At 34.9% G+C, this 23,055-nt stretch overlaps 1 protein-coding gene across 1 annotated transcript in view; it reads left to right on the top strand.

Annotated features, from left to right (window-relative positions):
- Ptp36E (protein tyrosine phosphatase 36E) overlaps positions 1-23,055 on the top strand; it is a 653,618-nt gene that overhangs the window by 609,011 nt on the left and 21,552 nt on the right. The gene's annotated exons all lie outside the window — the stretch shown is intronic.

Raw genomic sequence — 23,055 nt, 5'->3', positions numbered from 1 at the left:
ATATTGTACATTTAATTTGCTAATACCAAATAATGATTGAGACTTTGTTTGTGTCTTAAATATGATAAACTACCGTCGATAGCCGCCGATAGCTACCTTGTGTGTGTAGAATAGACCCACTGGACCAGTTTTATTCACTCAAATGATCAACTAATAAAACCGGTAGGTATATTGGAATCCACATAAAATAATCTTTACAAAAATTCTGAAGTGAATATAAACCTTATAATATTATTAGGTATCTCTTCAATATGTTTGATCCGATGGCAGTCTCTATATTTCCCCCATGGACATTTTGATCCCTCGAGAAACTTTATGAGACTTTAACCGCGGTCGGGTGACATATGAGGGTAGAGGGGCGCTCGGAAGAAAAATCTGAAAACTTTAGACGACCCGAGGAATCCTTTTCCCACAACGCTACAAGGGGTGCCGCAATTGGTGTATTTATGATGTTTTGTAGCCACTATTTGAGAGGATACCTATAATATCCAGATAGAGCTTTTATACAAGAACGAGAAGCCGAACAAAATATTAAATTAGGTGCAGGTCATTACTAATTGCAGATTCTGTTTGTCAATGAGATTATATTGATATTATTGATGATATGGAAGGTTTTATATGGGATGGTTGTTTTTACTTTAGTTAAAACCACGGTGGTTGGGCCAATTATGGTCGCCTTCATCCCTACATTTCTCTCCTACCTCAAATCCTCAGTATTGTCGCAATACCAGGCAGAATTAACCTGCTATTGGGCGGCCAATAACAGTGCTCAAACAAATCGCTTCAGATATTGATATTATGTCACCTACGTGAAGATTAATTTAAGTGGACGCTGTTTTATAAACTCTTAATATTAGCTCATTCGGTGTACTTCATATTTTTTGTATTTACTGTTTTAGTAATATTGTATCTATTTCTTTGTTTTTCGTGTCATGCTGTGTACGTCTTGAATTTGTAATTTGTAAAGTGCAATATATTTAAATAAATAAATTTGAACATACATAATTCTGAAAACACTCATGAGAAAATACAGCCAATAGAAAAAATCTTTTTCGAAAAAAGTAAGACACCCGGCCGGAATCGAACCAGCGTCTCTTGGGTGTCTTACTTTTTTCGAAAAAGATTTTTTCTGTTGGCTATATTTTCTCATGAGTGTTTTCAGAATTATGTATGTTCAATAATTAGAATATTACATTCTTAAATCTTGTGAATTATTCATTGAATAAAAGAAAAAGTTAATTAAAAATAAATTTGAATTTAAACTTCTGAAATCACACTTTAGGGCCCTTTTATATAACTATTAAAGGGGTGGTTCTTATTTGTTTTTTAGTAGAATAACTTCAAATGACACTTAAGCGCCAGATTGACTTGAAAAATCACATCCCACTTTACCGCCAATTTTGCGAACATCTATCTATATAATATACTATATCCAAAGAAAATAAAAATCCAATCTCCAAAGGGTTAAGATTTGCCCTTTTCCGAACAATCGAAAACTACGTTATGTTTTCGTGGATTGGAAAGAAATAATGCCTCCAGAATTTTCTCTCGATTACAGAGAAATATTTTTCATACCTGCCCGAAAGTTTTCTTGTGAATTTTCTCTCGCTGATTTTTTTTCCGCCTTCCGTAAGTGGGCGATTATAGTAATGGATCGCATAGAGATATCGATACACTTAGGAAACCGAGAATAGATCCTGACGTCTGTGTTGTGATAGTTAATCTATTATAATAGCATAGGTAAATATTAAAATCATACGAGATATTTTCCGATATATGTTTTTTACATGTAACCATTCCAAATTCAAAACGCATCATTCTGATATATATTGTCCGGCAACTTCATCTTGGCTACGTGGCAAATCTGTGAACTACGTACAGCTAATCGAACTTCCGGTTTCAAATTAGGAACGCCCCCAAATTTTTCATTACATTTTTGACACTTCGTATTGGACGCATCTATCAATTTACGTAATTTGAAGCTTTTTATATTCAAAAGATGTCTAACACAATACGAAATGATGTTCAAATTATTATCAGTAAACTTTTGATTTATTGCGAAGAAGAAAAAGAGTCGTATTTAAAAGGTGAGCCTATACAATACTTTCAACAAGCCCATTTTACGGGTTCCTGTCATGTCAGGTATGTCAAAATTCAGTGTTGTAATACTAGAAATATTTCCCCAAATACTGGAAATTATGTTTGTATATTATAAAGTTATGTGTATCGTAATCTATTTTATTAATATTTTTAGACGTATAATAATTAATTATAAATGATCATTAGTTAGTTAATGAATTGTCCTATTTTTTCCTAATTTTTAAACCGATAAGTAGGTACATATTGTTTTAAAATTTATGTAAGGTGGATATAATTTAATTTATAGAAAATTATTTTCACAGTATGTGTTTCTACAACAATTTTACTAAAAATACGATATAAAGACATCATTTTGTAAATTATAAAACATGTGATTGGGTCATCAATATAATGTTGAATATGTTATATCTTTCACTTCTACTTTTTTACTCATAATTTGTGTTCTAGTTATTTAATTAATAAATACCTGCAGCAATATTATCAGTTAATGTGGGTCCAATGATACATTTCCTTCCAAATTCAATAATTACGATGTAATAATTAACCTAATATAATAGTAATAATTAAGAGGTGAAATTATTTGAAAAAAAAATTCTATTGATATTTATTGAACAATAATTAGACTTATAAATTAATGTACTTATAAACTTACTGAGAATAGAATTGATATAAACTTAAAACCTAATTTCGCGGGATATGTTTTCTCAAAAAATGACAACACTGTGAAATATTCTATACGCGATAAGAGCGACTTCCTGTTGTTGCCTAAATAATGTTGTCGTACAGTACATTCATTTATACAAGATTTAAAAAAAAAACAAAAGAAGGTCGCAAATACTGTCACTTGCATATTGTTCAGTCATTTTATAAAAGATTAAAAAAAATGAATACCTATTCCCTATTCTGTCACTTGCATACAAACTATGCTTAGGTGTGTATTCTCTAATATCATAAAGTATTTTTGTTTATTGATTGCTACGAAATTTAAAACCTATCGAAACAACTTGGTTTCCCTTAATTTTTTAAACTGTATTTTCTCTGGTGGCTTATTATATATTTTATATTCAGTTTTTTGGCAAGTATAGATCTAAAAATTGCCACCTAATAAAAATGCGTGTGTAGTGGGCAAGCTGAATGTTATTAACAAATACCTATATAGCTACTATTTTCATTAAAGTATAGTGAAACAACTTAACCTTGTAATTTCTTCTACTGCGCACGAACTACATAGGGTAAATTAAATTATTGTTACCGTTATTATTTCCGACTGCTCTTACGTGAAACCTATTGCATCGTTTTCTCTCGCTTGGCGTCACTCTACTTATTACTACGTCATATTTCTGTCAAAACTATCAAACTTCATGCTTATGTGGTATGTTTATAATATTAATACCAAACTTTAAATTTCCACTATACCAATTAAATTTTTCATAATCAAATAGCAAATCTCACACCACAATATAATTGCTCCCGTAGGGAGTTGTTCCTTATTCTTAGTAGTTATTTTATGTTGGTACGCAGCAAGTACCAGTATAAAGAAGATCAGAAACATAAAGAAGTAGGTACATCATGATTTGGAAATGTGCAAGCTGGCCATAACGCGCATGAAAAAAAGAAGGGTGTATGTATATGTTCTACGCGTTGAAGGGGTAGAATATTGATAATGCGCTCTCTATTATTGTTACGTTTAATAGGATGCTCAAACGAATTAATATACAATATTGACAACCAGGCGGCTCTCGTGGTGCAGTGGGTAAGGCGCTGGCCTTCCACCCGAGAGTTCTGGGTTCGATTCCCGGTCATGACAAAAACATTTATGTGTTTTTCTCAAAGCCTGGGTGTTTGTGATTGTTCAAAATTACTAACAACCACCTTGTACGAAAAAGCAAGGACATGGTTATTAATAATTCTAAAAAAAAAAAAAAATATTGACAACCACGCATATTAACGATACCGAGAGTAAGCATGAGTGAACGTTGACGTAGTACCCCCCTCGTAGTTCGTAAATGTTTTCACGATCAATAAACCAGATTAAAAAATATATTGTTTCTTCCGTATATAGGAGTCGATATATATGGTTAATGTGTATGGCAATATTGTGTGTTTAAGTTGTTATTATGACAGTTGGCAGTTGAAATAAATGTGTTTATACGTTCGAAAGTCTTTAAAAGATATCAATTAAAAATGAATTGTGTCAGTAGTTTTGTTATAATTATCAAAATGTCTAGTAAATTATATTGAGGACCTCGCACTTTTTAGGGACGCCCCTGGATGTCAGTGGCATCTACATTGTAATTAATTCATTATTATTTACAGGTAGAATAATTATTAAATGTATACGTGTAACGTTCATAAAATTCACATATTATTAATTTAATAAGTCCCGTATAACCACTGCAAATAAATCGTACTACTCATTGCTGCCCATATTATTCAAATCCAGAAATGTCCACAGAAAAAACTAAGACTCGGCTCTATAAAACCGCACAGTCGTTGCATACGGGTGCGAGTCATGGACGCTAAATGTGAAAGCAGCTAAAATGGTGGATTGCTTTGAGAGAAAGATCCTAAGGCGGATATACGGACCCATGAATGATGGTGGGGAGTGGAGAATTAGGTACAACACGGAACTATACCGCTTATACCAAGATTCAAAACTCTCCACCTTCATAAAACTCCAGAGGTTAAACTGGGCAGGCCATGTCCAGCGCATGCCTGAGTCACGGATACCGAAGAAGATCCTTGAAGGAAACCCAGGGGGGAAAAGGCCAGTGGGAAAGCCACGCACACGATGGGGTGACAACATTACAAAAGATGCCAACCAGCTGCTAAAAATCATGAACTGGAAAAGACGTGCGGAGGACCGTTCCGGCTGGAGAACGGCGGTGGAGGAAGCCAGGGCTCGACTTGAGCTGTAGCGTCATCGAAGAAGAAGAATTTAATAAGTCAATGATAACATTAATTTAACTTGCATGAAATGTTTACATTTATTTTTAAGTATTTACAGGTCATTAATTTATTACAGCTCGTTCGTAATTTTTCGTGCTCTTTCGTATTTTTCCGCTGTCATAAAATTCATCGAATACGTCCCGCGTGAAGTGCTTGTCGAATTTTTGCAACGATATTTCTTTCTTTAGTGGCACTAACACAGAATGGACGCTGGATTTTTCACAAAAGGGTGTAGAATTGGCAATGAAAAATTATGGTATTTATGACCCGGGTAATAGTTTTCAAGTGCCCACCTTTAATAATCTATTGACTATTGTGCTAAGCCAGAGGTTTTCAAAGTGTGCTCCTCGGCGCACCGGGCTACACTGATAGATTCGCATACGTCGATGGAAGACTTGAATAAAACCGCGATATTAGTGCGATAGAGAAAACTTTCAAACAGAAGAAAACAAAAATATGAGTTAGAGGACTGGTTGGTAACCTTTTAAAATACAAAATAGATTAATAAAAGAAATGTAAAAGCCAAACCAAACTTCTGAAGCAGGGTAGTTTATGACCGCCATAAAACCCGAGCAAAAAAAAACCACGTCGACTGTTCCCAAAGATTGATAGCACGTTACATTAATGCGACAAACTAAAAAAATACATATTATTAACTATTGAAAATAGCATATTCTTTAACACGTCCTATATTTATCCCATATTTTTTCCACACTCGAGATATTTTTTAGCCTGTTATACAACACCCAGTAGAGTAAGCCAGTTCCCATTAATTTTGTGTTCCCAGTTTTTAAACTTGTCTGTCAATGTTTAGTTTTAATAAATTACAAGATAAAAATAACTTTTTATATACTTACCACGTTTTTAAATTTTCTGTTGAATCATATAAACTTGACAATTCTATGTATTAATAAATATAGAATACTGATATGTCATTTTGATATTTCATATTGATTACCATAGTAACGCACGTATATATTAATAAGTTTGTTGCTAGGACCCAATTAGCAACCAATAGTAGTGAGTAGTAAATATTACTTTTAACAAATTTTTTCCGAAACATACAAAACAGAATTAACTGAAAATGAATTCAATTCTGCTTAAAGATGGCCGAAAGTATTTAAAAAATGCATTCCCGTCATGTTTTGATATATTCTAAAAGTTTCAAATGTCTAGCAAGTCGGGAAGTTAGCTAAAAATCTTGGACAAACGAGAAAAAATCTGTACGGGACAAACAAGAATACGAGCTAATAAAAACATGGTAAAATAGGGCGGCAACTGTACAATATCTACACATCTATAAATATAAAAATCAAAATTTCAAATATAAAATAAACCAACAGATGAAGAGATATTAAATTTTTAAAAAAAACTGTTTTCTGCGCAATAAAAAGTGTGTCAAAGTAAAAAATCTGGATTTTTTATTCCGAACTGAAACTTTGAAACGTATCCAAAAATTAGAATGACCAGACCTCGTCGTGTAGGGCAAATGCCTCTTTTTCGCTCCCTAGGTACCTACTACTGGACAAATAATGCAGTGTTTTGACTGTAGCAGAAAAAAAAAACTAAAATATTGCTCAAACCCTTACGTCGAACGGGAATGACGTTAACTGTGACTAGTTTGACTTTAATATTGATATTGTGTTATTACACCCTACTCATACATCCCTTATTTCAGTATTTTAAGGGGGTCGTGATAAAAACTTTTCCACTAAGGCCATCCGCTCACGTAAATACTCAAAAAAGACGAGACTGAAACTCCAGTATCTAGTTAATGTATTTCAATGGCGGCTCGTTGACGGCAAGACTGGAATCTCTCAGTTTCAAAACGTCCGCGGCATCCTAGTCACTCAGTATCCAGTCACCCATAAAACAGTGGTACCAATCTATCAGTAGATTCGATGAAAAATCATATTTTCTTACCAAAATTGGTAACACTGAACAAGCAATAATAAGTCAAGACGTCAAAAGTTAAAGATGGGCGAACCGATTTTTAATTTCAAATGTGTGGTAGATTTATTTATCTATTTAAAAAAACTAAATCAATTAAAGAAAAATCAAGGCAGAAAAAAAACAAAGAAAAAAATAATTTTATAGAACATAAATAAAATAAAAAACAACAATAATTCAAAAAAAAAAATACTAATTAAACAATAAAATAGAATTTTAAAAATAGAATGCATAATGCATCGCTAAAAACGTCTACATCTTTAGGGAGTGCATTGACCAGCCGCACAGCCTTCGCTATCGGTGCCTGGTGAGCCTGACATGAGGAAACAGCTTTCACCCAAAATAGGTCATGGCTGCGACCACGCATATTGATGTTAGATGTAACGATACCACATATGTTGAGAAATACTCCTGCCTGTATAACTACAGGCTGCCAGAATATTCCCGTAAAGATATTACGGAAAAAGCTTAGAATGAAGTAGGAAAGATAATGGGTTTGACAGTTTGAGGTTATGAGACTATTAGGTTTCAGTAGCACCGTGTCCGAAGCATCAGTCACTGGCCAGTTTATGAGCTCCATCACTAACCAGTTCTCAGATTTTAGTTTCTGCGTGAGCGGATGGCCTAAGGGTGCATGAATCGAAAACTTTTGAAAACCACTATACGAAGCTGTAAGGGGCGCTCATATTCTGAGAGAATGGTTACGTTACAGGTAACTATGAAATGGTTAGAATTTGAGATGAATCTTTTTATTTTTCTTTCTGGTTATACCCTGGCTAGCCTTCTCCATGGGTAGGTACCTACATTAATTGACCACTAGAGTTTATATTGACATAAAGAGATTCTATCGAACCGTTTGTTTCACAAATTACAATACTTGATAGTGATTCCAAGACGTTTTTAATATTGTTTGTAAATGTGATTAACTGTATACAAATTAATTTTATTTTTCTTCTTTCTTCTTTCTTTACTTTGGCAACTTACCCACGTTAGCCTTGTCGCACATACAAACTCATCTTGTTTGCAACAAGTCATTTTTTTTTGATTCTGTTGTCATTCACAAAACAAATCCACATTCGCATTCAAATTCACATTCACAAAAATTACAAATTCACAAAAAAAAAGTAACTAAGCGTACTGGGCCGGGAATGGAATAACTGGGTGACATGACAATTGGGCGCCGCGTTGTCTAATGAAATAAATAGACGTTTTTTATGATTATATACATAAAGTAGACGAGGAATTTCAATCAGTTCTTATCTACTACTTAGTAGTTTTAATTAATTTTGCTATTTAGATAATGTTTTATTGCGGATTTAGGCTTTATATAAAAATAAAATAACTTTCTTCTCGTTGGAACTTAAAGATATGCATAATTAAATCATTATTTACGTGTACCTACTTACATATTATTTAAATTCTCACCAAGTATTAAATAATAATATAATAATTTAAATATAAATAATAATATTAAATCTGTGTATTAAAAGTACATATAATTCACGAACGTCTGTTTATTTTCGAATTTCATTCGATTGCGTGGTGCCCAGTTGTCCCGGCGCCGAATCGTCGTAGACCCTACTGGGTATAGGGTATAGAATATCGAAATGATGCATTGGCGCATACGAAGATGCTGCTGTTCGCGGTCATTCATTCGTTGCGGCTAGCCGCGTAAAGTCACTTTCGCAGCCTATGTGCGGAGAAGAGAGTTTCAATATTACCGGGAATTTTGATTTAAGACCATACCGCAGTCGAGAAAATTTTGTATATGCGACCAGGCTTTATGATATTTACATTCAAAAGTCATATAACTGCAACTTGACCTGCAAAAACCTGTCTTTGAGAACGTTAATGAGCACAAACCCCTGGCGTCAGGGATGATAGCTAATCAAGGTTATTTTTTAAGTTTTTTTGACAGAATTGGAGAGAGGGTCTGAATAATGAATCTTCACTCAGTGAAAGGGGGACTATATTACAGTGGGTCCCAGTCAAAGCCTCGGTAATATTATATTTAAAAGTTTTAATTATTGTTATTAGCTTTTCGCCCAACCTATTTAAAAGTCTAACATGCATTTTTTTTGCTTAGCTGCATCTTAATATCGCCGTTTTCAGATCTTGGATATCCATGAGCCTTGTTTTTTTCTAATAGAAAGTGGCGCATGGAGATAACCAGATTGACTCCAAACTATTGGACTTCTCATAACCGGACTCGGACGGTTTTGCCTCCAAGCTCTGTCAGCTTGGTCTAATAGAATATCCGACTTGCTAATGTGGCGAATTGCAGGATGCCGATCACATCTTCTGGGAGTGTCCTCATATGTCCATTGCGACTTGGTGTCCACGATGGAAAATTTCTCAGCTTTTAAAAAGTTTGCGGCATTTTACGGCGAGCGAGAAGGTCTTTTCTTGACCGTAATACATTATATCGAAGTAAGAATCACGCACACTCTAGTGCACGATAACCAAGGTCTTAGGAAGTTGCTCCTAGGACACTTTCAGCACAAATTTGAAGAGCGCCTAACATTCGTTACGCCATGGCATACGGGTCTGGAGACGTGGCGGGTGGTGGACGGAAAAGCAAAATGATTAGATGCGGGGTCGAACCCACGACTTGCAACCCGGCTACTGAATTTACAGTAGTGATTATTTAGATTGATATAAAAAACAAAGTAAAAATACCACAATGAATTATATTACGCACACTTTATACCTAGTATGTTTTTCCCTAAAACGAAAAGAAAAAAGGGTACAACATGACAGAGTGAGGTTTAATGAGAATGCGGCTATATTAATTACTGACTTCATAAACTTTCTTATTCTATAAATTCACGTTCCCTTTTTTTGGTATAAGTTATATGAATTTTTATTACATTGCCGAAAAAATACACGTTTTTCCGAAAGAGAGAAATATAAGTAAAACTATTTTTTCGATCAAATTTGTCAGTGATTTGTCACTGGGGAAAAATTCCACGTCAATTTCTTTCCAAAGCTCCTTTCCCTGCTTCATAAATTATGTAACATGTTTTCTACAGACGAAAGCTTTTTATCAGGGCTTAGAAACGGGTTCGATCTATGGCGCTTTGGAAATGAGTTCGGATTCGCATTCACTTCGATTTCACAGCACTTAATGGGTTTTGAATTCAGTTTGGTTTCACAGCACTTCAATAATGCCCATGATTCGGATTCAATTTTCGCGCTATCTAAAGTGAAAAACAATCCCTGTTGATTTGTTGTTTTTTTTTATTTGTCTATGGTAGAAGACTTCGTTCAATAATTATGTAAAGGTAAGAGTTGTAAGTACCGCGGACATCTAGTAGCAGATTTATGAAACATTCAATTAAGGTGATGCCTTTACTGAGCCTTTTTTAAAGAGGCACCTAGCGGAAAAATGCGAAGCTTGGAATTTGAGACATTTTTTTGATAATGATTGCTTTATAATAATTATTGACCTAAGAATAAGGTAGTGTTTTTTGAAATACGCCATTTCTTTTGGCATTCCTCAGTGGTTAAGCTACAACATACGGCCGTAGCCATAAATTGACAAACTATAATTGAAGTAGGGAGTAAAATGGTATTAACGCGCGTGTTTGAACATGTACCTAACCGATTTTTTTTAAACGGTAAATGGCCACTTAATGACACACCTGCTCATAAGCGCTCTCTAAATTGAGTAAACAAGGTATTAGAGCAGGTATTAATAGAGCCAATAGTTAAAATTTGTCGCAATTAATCATGGCAGTCGTAGCATAGTGGTAATGCACAGGGCCCGAAACGCAGAGACGCAGGTTCGATTCCTGCCGTGTGTCTTACTTTTTTCGAAAAAGATTTTTTCTATTGGCTATATTTTCTCATGGGTGTTTTCAGAATTATGTTTGATCAATATACTTGGTGTTTATTTATAACGATTCTATGATTGTTGATCGCTTGTAGAAGTTTTCCAATTACGGAAGTAAAATCTAATATGTTAAAGTCATATTTATTTTATTCATAAATTAAATGGTAGGTATCTAATATCCATCGACGCGTTTCCCCTTCTACAGGGGGAGGCGAAGACCTAACCTAACCGATTTTTTTTTAAACGGCACATGTTCAAACACGCGCGTTAACAACATTATACTCCCTACTTCAATTATAGTTTGTCAATTTATGGCTACGGCCGTATGTTGTAGCTTAACCACTGGGGAATGCCAAAAGAAATGGCGTATTTCAAAAAAACACTACCTTATTCTTAGGTCAATAATTATTTTAAAGCAATCATTATTAATACGACGTTTATCACACTTCAATGGTCAAAGACATAGCTTATAATGAGTATCTTTAGAATTATCTTCAAATGTGTTAATCTTGCCCATTTTTTGAATAATAAAACGCCTAATTCTTGTCAAATTTGGGATCACAGAGATTATCAATATAATTTTTTATCGTAAATATTTCACTATAATAATGTCGATATAAATTATACTGATGGTTTTATAAATGCGTTTAAAAATTAATAAATATAAAAAATCTTAACACCACTGCACATTTATGTACTGAAATATGACTATATTCTAAAACATTAGAGCGAGAGGTTTAAAAGAATACTATTTTATGTAATAAAAATACTTTATGCAGTCATCAAATGTTTAAAATAAATATAAAAAATAATAAGGCTTCAAAATTATATAAATATATTATCTACAACGTTTAAGGTATGTCTAGGATCATGCTTTGAAAATAGAAAAAAAAGCTCCATTTTGACCCACGCTGAGCTCGTCCGCCCTTAATAAATAAAAAAAAACTTGCGTTTGTATACAGCGCATGGATTCGCAGCTAACTTTATACTGTCAATTTCTTTCGTAACGGCTCTCAATTTCACTCTCGACGAAACGCCTCAAAAGAAGTATAACTTCAAAAATGTTGCATAGCTTACAAATCTTTTATTTCTGATTTGGAATATATTAAATGGAAGGCCCTGACTCAACAAACATACGCATTGATGCTGCTAAGGCTTCCAATAAGCAGCTTTCAGGAACAATATAATTACTACGGCCCTATTAACGTGAAACAGAAATTCCCATGTTGTTATTTTATAAACCCCCACCTTCACAATCTCGTCCAATATTTTCCTGTAAACTATGAAACGTAATTAACGAAATAATATGTCGCTACATTAATGGAGTTTTAATTACCTAATAAAATTATTATGTTTGTCTAATTGGAGTGGCATACCTACCTAAGAGCTTTTACCAACATACAAGATGCAATTATATTTTCACTTTCGCCATTTTGGATTATTTTCTTTTTCGTCATTCAGAAATTTTAACAAACTCGTAAGAAGCTATACAGTCAGTGTCTAAAACTCCAGCGCGTCACGATTAAAGCGGCCATTCGATATAATTAGCAGGCTATTTAAATGTGGTAATTAAAAAGTAATTATCTAGTCAGCAGTCAATAATACAAGTATTGCGAGTTGGAATTCTGTATTTATTCATTCTATCAATACTTTCCATATGGCAACTAGATATAGCGCGATATTTATGTTTAGATTGTGGTTTATTTATATGTCAGTCAGTGTTGCCAACCGTACTATAATTATAGTATGTGTACTATAATTTTGGTCCGCGTACTGTGTACGATATAAAACAGGTATAGTACGCCCAAAATACTATAATTTTGAATATCGGAAAAAAATATGTAAAAAGTACTAAAATTTCGATATTTCCGTTTGGTTGAGCTTTTCGCAGCGGACTGTATTAATTGGTGGGTGATGATGCTGGGAATTCCGGATATAGGGGAAGGGGGTGATGAACAAGAAGATGTGGTACTGACCTTTTGATGAGATGAGGGCTGGCGCTCATTGGCACTGGTCCCAGATCATACACACACGCACTGGTTATTTTGTGTCACCCTGTTCGCGCACTTGTTTCACAGTTTATGGATGATTATTATATTGATGAAGGATAATGATTTGTATGTATGATTGAACGAATATCTTTTGAGTTACTCCTGAGTTTTCAATCAATTACTAGCCACGGTAAGCTGTCAGAAGCCCGCTCGCGTCGGCTGGTTGGTCGTAACTGCCAGTCTCTTTGCAATTGCGGTAGTCTTTTGCCCGCAATTGCTCTTGTGACAACACTACTGGATTTATGATGTGGGTGGGGAACTAATGATGGGAATAGGAATATAAATGGCCCAACCACCGTTCGATAAATTAGTGCAAAGTTCTATAATTTCGCAATATAAGAAGATTTGAAGAACTTGGAAAAAAATTGCTCAAAAAACGTAAAAAACTCCCTTGACTTTGTTTTAAAATGAAATTTCTTGAATTATTCTTCGGTAAGTATTTTTGGTCGGAAGAGATACTTAACTAAATAAAAAGGGGTCTCGGAGTTTCTCAAATTCTGCGTTATTTTTTTCTGAGAAACAAAAAACCTATACACTTTCAATAAATGACAACGCGTACTATACTTTTTCCCCAAATACTATAATTTGGAGATTCTGTACTATAATTCCACTTTGAAAAGATGGCAACACTGATGTCAGTAATAAATGTAGAATATCATTTCAATAGGTACTTAATTTCTCTTTCATATCATGTTGTGAACATTTTAAATATATTTAATTAATACAGGTGTCTTAGTTTTTATTAATCAGTGGTATCTATATCTAATATAATATTATTATTATTATTTAGCTAATTAAAAAAATAGAATAGATAAAGATAGTCTAGAATACATATTGTATAGAAAACGACGACACCATCTAGCGGATAATTATCAAAACAGCATTATCTTGGCATTCATAATAATTATGACGACTTGGTCGACCGTTCTGGGCAATGACATATTAAATGGACAACTCACTTCATATCGGCGCGCACGAGAAATTGTGCATGAAAGTCATTTACAGATGTATAGGTAGACGTCACGTGACCATATGACGTATCCATTTCCATTATGCGATACAAGCTTCGAGAATTTATAGTAATATAACCTTTATTGTAATGGCGTATTAGTGTCATTACTCATTACGTTAGAAACAGATTCTAGGTTACTTACGACTTCTCAGAGATTAGACGCATGTGAGCCCAGCGCATCACAGGCGTCTGTCCAATGGTTTCTGTCATTCCATTGCATTGAATAAACATTCATCAATATCTTAAAATGGCATTTTATCAATAATAAATAATACTAACACATGAAAAGTGATATCCCATCTTTCTTGGAGTGCTTAGTAGATTTTTTTTACAATTTTTAACTAGGCACATTGGCATTTTGTAACACAACAATAACGGTGGAGTCGAAACCTGACAGTCAGAAATTTTGTATGGGCAGACCCAGCGGTGTCGCCAGACCGCTTGCAAGCAGAATGTTCGTTTGAGCGTAGGGTACCGATATTAAAATATGAATTTCGCCATCCGGCAGACCCGACACAAAGTGAGTGTCATTTTATTTTCTAGATGCTTCGTCCATATTAATGTCATTGGTTCTGGGACGAGGGAGTAGATTGCGTACAGATCAATTTCAATCAGTTAGTGAACGCTGAACCTAAACCCACAGATCGCAAGTGTAACACGTTGACCGTCGATCTACTTTAAGTTGCTATTCAACGTTATCCACTTGAGTTCTACAATTTCGTGGCGAAGGGATAAAACCATTTTATTTCTCTCAAAATTTGAGTTTATTGAATTTATTCTCCACGAATTCTTGTTGAAATTGCTGTTTGTTTAGAGTGGAATTAACAAATTTGTTTTCACTTTTAATTGAGCCGCTTATAGCAACACTGCGCGTACACCAATCTTTCAAATTAAATCTAATCCATTGATATTCAAGCGAATATTCTAGTGGCCGCATAAAAAGTACACTTTTAACCAAAGGTTAAGTTAGTAAACTCCACTAATAATAACATTGCGTAGTTGCCATTCCGATTTTCTTATTCACGTAACATAATAATTTCCGACCATATCCGATCCTAATAGGATCATATGGGCCTCCACAGAGCAGAGGTTTGTATTAACAGATTTTTTTTTACGAAAAATGGATGTCAGTCACTTGCTCAACTTATTACGTCCATACCCTGACTCACACGCAAATTGAAAAACAATATGTGTACTTGCCAGACCCAGGATTCGAACCTGAGACCTACGGCGTGATAGTCCAACGTTTAAGCCGCGCGGCCACCGTGGGTGGTTACATAACACTTACTCTTGTATTTCTTATATTTCACATAATAATGCCGAAGTGTTATAGTACTGGCTGCCGATGGCGAAGGATGGAGGTAGGCTGTTAAGATCCGACATAAATAGTTCTCAATAAACGTTGTCAGGTATACGTATTTGTTATCATTGAACTAAGTCTATAATTTACAGATGGTGTTGGTTAGTTTATTAAAATTCAATTAAACACTGCGAAAACCAATCCATAATAGATAATAGTCAAAAAATAATCGTCTATCTATAAAATATCTAAAATTATGCACTTAAACCATATAAAGATAGAATAATATTTTTTATCTACTACGGTTTGGTTTAGGCAGGGCTTAATGAATTAAAAAAAACTAACTAACAGCATGTGCAATATGTATTCTTGATTCAACGAAAACAAATAAGTATGAATGAAGAAGTGTGCATTATCGCCTATAACATACGAAAACTATTACTATTAAACTATTAAACTATTAACATAAATCTTAACGGCCTACCTCCACCCTTCGCCACTGCTGGCTGCATATTATCTACTCATCGTGGACGGAATCGTCTTTTTATACGCCCTGCAAATTGAAAAATAAAAATGCCATAGCAGTAGTGTGAAGTTCTCTGCAAATTAATCTGCAATGGAAAGTCATTTGCAACTAATTTAATCAGTATATCAGTAGTCCTTTAAATGCTAATACATTTATGCTCCGTCTATCTAGCAAAAATATTGAGAAGGAGGTTTTCAAATTTCAACATCTTTGCTTTCAACCAACTTTTTGATTAACTCCGATTATAAAAGCCCATAAAAATCGTCATGGATGTCAATTTTTTGAGCGGTAATACCACTCACTTTAAACTTACAATTCCGTCTCTTTTCATTTTTAGTTTTAAATTGTCTGAAAACTCGTTGGAAACCTACGTACGTTTTTTTTTTTATTTTTTGTTTATTTGATCAGATAAATAAACAAAAAATCTTTAAATTTACATAAATATACACCATCTACTGAGAATTAGAGCATTTCCACGAAGCCTACTATCAAACTGTGGTGCTTTTTGGTACATCTTTGGATGGCAATATTTTCTAAAATGAAGTGACATCATCGTCTGCTTCATGGAAAACCGCCACTGCTCTCAAAAGTTGTAATATTTGTAGTCATCGTTCGCCGCCCTTAATGTGCCCACCCCTGTACAACGCAATACTTACTTACCTACCCCCACGGGATTTCATAGGATTCTATGAAAGAATATTTTTGCTAGGTATCTGTGTAAATAGGTTTATATTTTGATTTATTGGACATATTATCAAGGCAAGTAATATAAAACATTGTTAGGTTTTTATTTTTTATCGTGGCGTGTCTTAAAATCAGTATATGCAACAGGTCTACACGTTTTTAAACCTGCAACTGGTTAGTACATAAAATACATACATAAAGCAAAAGCCACATTAAATTTTAAATACGCTGATATAAATAAACCCATTGCAGTTTTTTTTCTCTGAAAACTGAACAGAGTTGAAAGAACGACTCTCCAAGGCACGTTCAAGCAAGATGATACTTACATTGCGCCGAGGGATAATTATTTTTCATCGTCTACTTTACAAGGAAACTTTTTAAATTATTACATTTTTCCTACCGCACTCTTCTGCAAAATAAAAACAAACATACCAGCGTAATTGTTTAGTTTACTTTGCTTTTAATACAGCCAAAACATATCTAAAAAATATATTGTAATACTTTTTTGGCATTTATTTAATAATAAATGAAATGCCTGCCTATTTATTATACATAATTGTTTATTACAACGTTTTTATTAGCTTGTATTCTTGTTTGTCCGGTGGTTGTTTGTCCAGTACAAATCTTGGAATCGATTTTTAACTAACTTCCCGACCAGCTAGACATTTGAAGCTTTTAGGATATGTATATCAGAACACGATGCCAATGCATTCTTTTAATACTTTTAGCCATATTTAAACAGAATTGAATTCATTTTCAGTTAATTCTTTTTTGTATAGAAAGTTATTTCAGAAAATTCCGTAAAAAGTAAAAGACTATTATTAGTTGCTTGCTGAGGGGGTGATCCTAGCAACTAAATTATTAATATATACGTGCGTTAGGTGCTATGGAAATCAAAATGACATTTCAGTATTCTATATTTGTTTGTTTGTTGTTTTTTTATTTACCTCATATCAAGTACAAGTTTGAGCATGTTGAGCATAATAATTCAACAGAAAATTTAAAAACGTTGTATATAAAAAGTTCTTTTTATCTTGTAATTATTTTTTTGTTTTTAAGTCACATATTTTAAACCTCACGCAAACAAAATAAAATTTAGAATGATTTCTTACACATCGATACATAATTAAATATATATTGTCCGACAACAAGAAATCGGCGATAACGGGAAGTCGCTGTAGTCGCATGTAGAAGAGTTCTCAGTGACGTACCTGTCATGGCGGCAATAGGTGCTAGAAGCATGTTTAAATAATGTATCTGCTCTCGTTTTCTTCTTCGCAATATGCCAAAAGCTTACTAATAATAATTCTAAAAACACTCCTGATCGTGTTAGACATGTTTTTATTATAAAAGCTTCAAATTGCGTAAAATTGATCGTTACGTACAATGAAATGATACATATTGGGGCGTTTCTCATTTGAAAGCGGTAGTGCGATTAACTTCATTGGAGGGGATTGTTAGTTCACAGTGTTAACACGTGGTCAGGAAGTTCTTGTTCGTCAATGGTGTGGTCTGTAGGTACTTCTAATACTCCAAGGTATTCTTCAAAGGGGGCTTTGACAGATTGTACATGTTTGTTAGGAGAGTGAGCACATATTCAATAATAAGATGTTTCAATGAGATTCAAAGTTAAATAACACCACACGGGGTCTGCAAGAATGTCTGTCGTTTGCCTGACGTCTTTTAACACTACAACAAGCCATCAGCTCTAATGATAATAGTATCGGAAGTGAGATGGTATAAGGAACAGGCATGGTTGGTTGACTCCAAAATGAATAACTCAGAATTTGGTGCGTGAATGAAATGAACTCTGGTTTTATTATCTCCTTCCAAATAAATATTAATTTAATTATTACAGGTACGTTTACAGATTATTATTTAGATGCGTGAAATCACGGTTATGCGTTCTGACGAATTCCGAAGTCGATCGGGCGGAGCGAACGATAACCTTACGGTTAAATCTTTGATAACTGACTGATAATAGTGTTTTTATAGTGATTCGATACAATAGAAAATGCTGTTATCACTACCTGAATATTTTGATAATCATGCTTTGTTGTGTAATGCATGATTGTTTTGTAAATTATAAATAATTGATTTTAATTTTGGCAATTATGCACTTTTTAATTAATTAAGCAAGATAGATTTTCATATAAACAATTTTTGTGCATATCATGATAAATCGTTTTGTAAATTATAAAAAATTGATTAATATAATTATTGAATTATTTTGCTAAATTAGCTTTCTGTTAAAAATTGATTGATTCACATAAATCGCTTATTTTGCTATTTCAACAATGTTATGTTGCAAGATACATTGTAATTATAAATTAATGGTTTCCTGCCGAATCATGTGGATGGTAGGGTATTGACCTCCCTACAATAGTATTATAAAACAATCAGATATAAACACCCATGTTTTTATGAGAAAAAACAAAAAATTTGAGAAAGGTATTCCTAATGAGTCTCGGCTTTTGAGCTTTGAGAATCGATGTCTCCGTCGAATCTTAGCGGTACATTGGTACGACCGCGTTACAAACACCCGAGTTCGTGAGTAGACACAACAGCCTTCGATGATTGAAGTTATCACGAAGAGACGTTTGACGTGGCTGGGACACGATTCCGGATGCCGCCAAAGAGTGCGGCACTTCGTACCCTTGTGGCACAGCCTCAAGGGTTCTGTCGGCGTGGCCGGCCCTCCCTCACCCTGCAGCGGTGCTACAAGAGCGACCTACGTGCTACAGGTCTGACATGGCTGGAGGCGCAAAAGTTGGCGATGGACCGAGGGAAGTGGCGCCAACTTGTGCTTGCCCTATGCCCCAATGTTGGGATGTGACAGGGTGGAAGAAGAAGAAGAAGATTCCTAATGAGATTGGCGATCGTCAAAGTTAATACCACTTTTAAGAGCGCGGACCAGAATAACGACGGACGATAATTTCACCGTGCAACATATTATTTCAGTTGTCTACATTCAGACTCAGTCAGAGCTCACTTTGAGCGTAGCAATCTAAGTCTTGGGCATCTTCTCCCAGGACACTCCCAGGCCAATTCTTAGATGCTTCACATCACCAATTGATGGGTCCCGTGATACTCTCGATTAAGACCGAGGGTGGTACGGGGCGGGTTTGGTGGAGGGACTTTAACTTCAATGTCTACATTCAATGATGCTTTACGAAAATATGACACCCGCCACTCTCTTCTTGATTATAAATGTGATATCAAAAACCAACCTCTGCTGTAAATATTCTGTGTATGATTTCTTGTATCCGACTGCAATTAATCGTATTATTGTGACCATGGCCCCCACATCCTGAAGCGGGCCCCAGGCCAGGACCTTTGACGGGCTCCCTATCTATCACCAAAGTTAACGGCAGTTTGACACTATGTAGGTAGGCTGTCGAGATTCAATATGAATATAGCACACTATACTTTGTCAGTCATACTTATTCGTTTTCATTGAACTAAGAATACAAATTGCATTGGTTAGTTATTAAAATTGAATTTAAACCTGCCGAGACCAAAAGATAACAATGGAGGGGTGATGTGAAAATCTGAAAAAAATAATACACACTTATGTCGGATATCCACAGCCTACCTCCACCTTTAGCTAGCGTTTTTCACAAGGTGTTCAAGGTAAAATTAAGCGTTTTATTAAAGCTTTTTTTACTATTACAGTCAAATTGTCATGTTTGTTTTCTCAATTATCTGGTAACCCCGTTACGCCGGGGCCCTCTAAGACCGGGCCCCCTGTCAGCCTTCCACTTGTCCCTTCTTTTAGTTCATCTTTCTTCATAGTTATAACTTTTCATACAAATCAATTCCACAAATAAATCATTTTCTCTCAATTGTCACTTGTGTCATTTGGGTTCTCATCCTCGCAATTTACTATCAGTTCTCACAACGTTAAATGCTCTTCACTTAGTAACATTTTAGTGAAAATGTGAACAGGGTATGTATGCAGTAACAAAAATGACAAAGTGCATCCGACCATTAAGCGAGAACCGAGATGTAATAACGACCCAAGCAGACCCAAGCTTTAGGACTGACTCTCAGCATCTCGATAATTTGCTAAGACGTTATAGCAGATTAAACGGCTTAGCGCACAATGATCGTACTGGCCAATTTGTCTCGACTCGCCCGCTTGTAAGCAAATCCGTGAGTCCTGGGAAAACTTATTATCTTAAATTAAGCTTTGTGTCTTCGTGAAACAAGTAAAACATGCTTAGTGAGAATTTAATGATATATTTTTTAAAAAAAAGCTTTACCAAACTGCTGTTTTTAGATGATCACAATATAAAAGCTGTGCTGTTGGTTGCAGTAATGTTATTTATTTATTTAAGAAAAGAAAACACTGTGGACATAACAAATCTAAATTCAAGACGTACACAACATGAAATTTACATTATAACAAATATTACCCTCACAAGAGGGAAGAAGAGAATATAGAAAATAATAATAATAATACAAATATATATATACAGAAAAATTAAATTTCGAAAACAAAATACATAGTACGTCACCGAAAATATTATTGTATTGTATTGCAGTGGTGAAGGATGGAGGTAGGCTGTTAAAATTCGACATAAATAGTGCACACTAAACATTGTTAGTGATACTTATTTGTTTAAATTGAACTAATAATACAATTTGCATATGGTGCTGGTAAGTTTTTAAAATTCAATTAATTAAACCCTGCCTAAACAAAACCATAATAGTTTATGTATGCTATGGGCGATCCGACAAAAATAATGCACACTTTTTCAGTCATACTTCTTGTCTGTTTTCGTTGAATTAAGAATTCATTATAACTGATGGTGTTGGTTAGTTTTTTTTAAATTCATTAAGCCTTGTCTTACAAACCATAATCGATAAAAATATTATTATAAACGATTATTTTTTGTCTATTAGGTATCTACTATGGCTTGTATGGCATGGTTTAATTTAATTTTAAAAACTAACACACACTATCTACATATTGTAGTCTTAGTTCAATGAAAACAAATAATTTTGACTGACAAAGCTTATTGTGTACTATTTATGTCGGATCTCAACAGCCTACATCCACCCTACGCCACTGTTGTAGTGCGTGTATTTGTAATAAAAGCAACATTCGAAAGTAATCATGAAATGCATGGTTATGGGTCGTAAATTATAATAATACTAGCTGACCCGGCAAACGTTGTTCTGCCATATAAATTATTGCTAGTGAATATTTTAGGTTGTTAAATAAAAAATAACGAATGTATCGTAAGTGTGTGGGATGGGATCTATGACAGAAAGAGGAATGGAGCTCTGTAGACGATGACCGCCGATAAAAACAAAAAAACAACAACCATTCATTTTCTCAATTCAAAATGAGTAATGATGTTCATAATGAATGAATTACCTGTGACAGGATCTCGTTGTTTAATGTTTATGCAATATCCGTCTTGTCCCTTCCAGAAAATTAGCGGATATTGGAGAGCGTCGCATGAACGGTGTGTGTCAGCGATGAACTCCAGATGATTGTTTCTTCTTCGAATCACGATTTCTCCCGTCGATGTGTGGTCGCCAACCATGATTCCAGCAATGTCGTCAACAACAGGCGCATTGAATCGACGCACGTGCTCTCCAGCTGGTGTTTTATCAGGATTGATGACAATAGCGTGATTGTCACTTTGCAATTTGTGCATGTGTACTTTAAAGAATTTCAATAATTCATTGTGCTCATTCAATAGGGCGTCCAGTTCGCCGACGATGCGCCTGGCATTAGGCGAATTGAGGTTATTGTAGCCGCAACGTGCATCCACACGATTGATGTCCTCACCGCCCATGAAGTAGATTTGTAAAAAATTGTGTGGTTCGTTTGGCATTGGCAGCAATGAGCCTACTTTGTGGTATATACTTGACCTTTGATTTTGAACGTAGAATGGAATTGTTTACCGCAGTATTGTGAACTATTTCTGTTGCTCCGAACGAAGTCATTTGGAAGCATGAATTGAATGTGCGAATGGACTTCAAGGACAGGTTTGAATTTGGAACCGTGCCGATGAGCAAGCCGTTCAACAGTTCTGGTGGTATCTCAATTTCTGGTAGTTGCACTTTTCCTGATGCGCAACACATCCCGGCTGACTCATGTTTGAATTTGAGCGCATGACAATGGGGACATTCTTTGTCCATAGCACCAATCAGCACTTTCGGATGAGCGGAATATTCAATAGTTGGCTCGTAATCGAAGCGAGACGAAGGAACGAAGCGGATGTAAATGCACGATGTACATGTTGGCGTTGTCAGTCATTTGCTCTGCGTGTTTTAACTACGAACCGGCGCGCTTGGCTCCGTTCTAATTCTCGTTGTTGATTTCGTTCAGCTCGCGCCTCTTGTGATTGAGATGCACGCAATTGCGACATGCTCACACGCACGTTTTTGTTATCTTGTTGGATTTGTTCTTCTGTTCTTTCTGCTGTACTATTTCGCATGTTTGTTGCTTTATTCGTTCGACGGCCCAAATGGCCCCCCTTGCGTCTTGCTGGCATTTTGCACTGTTATACACGCACACAAAAATAGATAAATTAAAATAAATCGTACAAAATTTTGCACGCACTGCGTTGTGATATGCCGAATGAAATGTCAAAATGATGCGACGCTTCTCTTGAATTCTTCTCGGAC

The sequence above is a fragment of the Rhyacophila brunnea genome, unplaced genomic scaffold, assembly GCF_057557595.1.
Source record: "Rhyacophila brunnea isolate RB1 unplaced genomic scaffold, BYU_Rbru_1.0 scaffold_16, whole genome shotgun sequence".
Lineage (NCBI taxonomy): Eukaryota > Metazoa > Arthropoda > Insecta > Trichoptera > Rhyacophilidae > Rhyacophila > Rhyacophila brunnea.
This window is presented reverse-complemented; position numbering and strand designations above follow the sequence as displayed.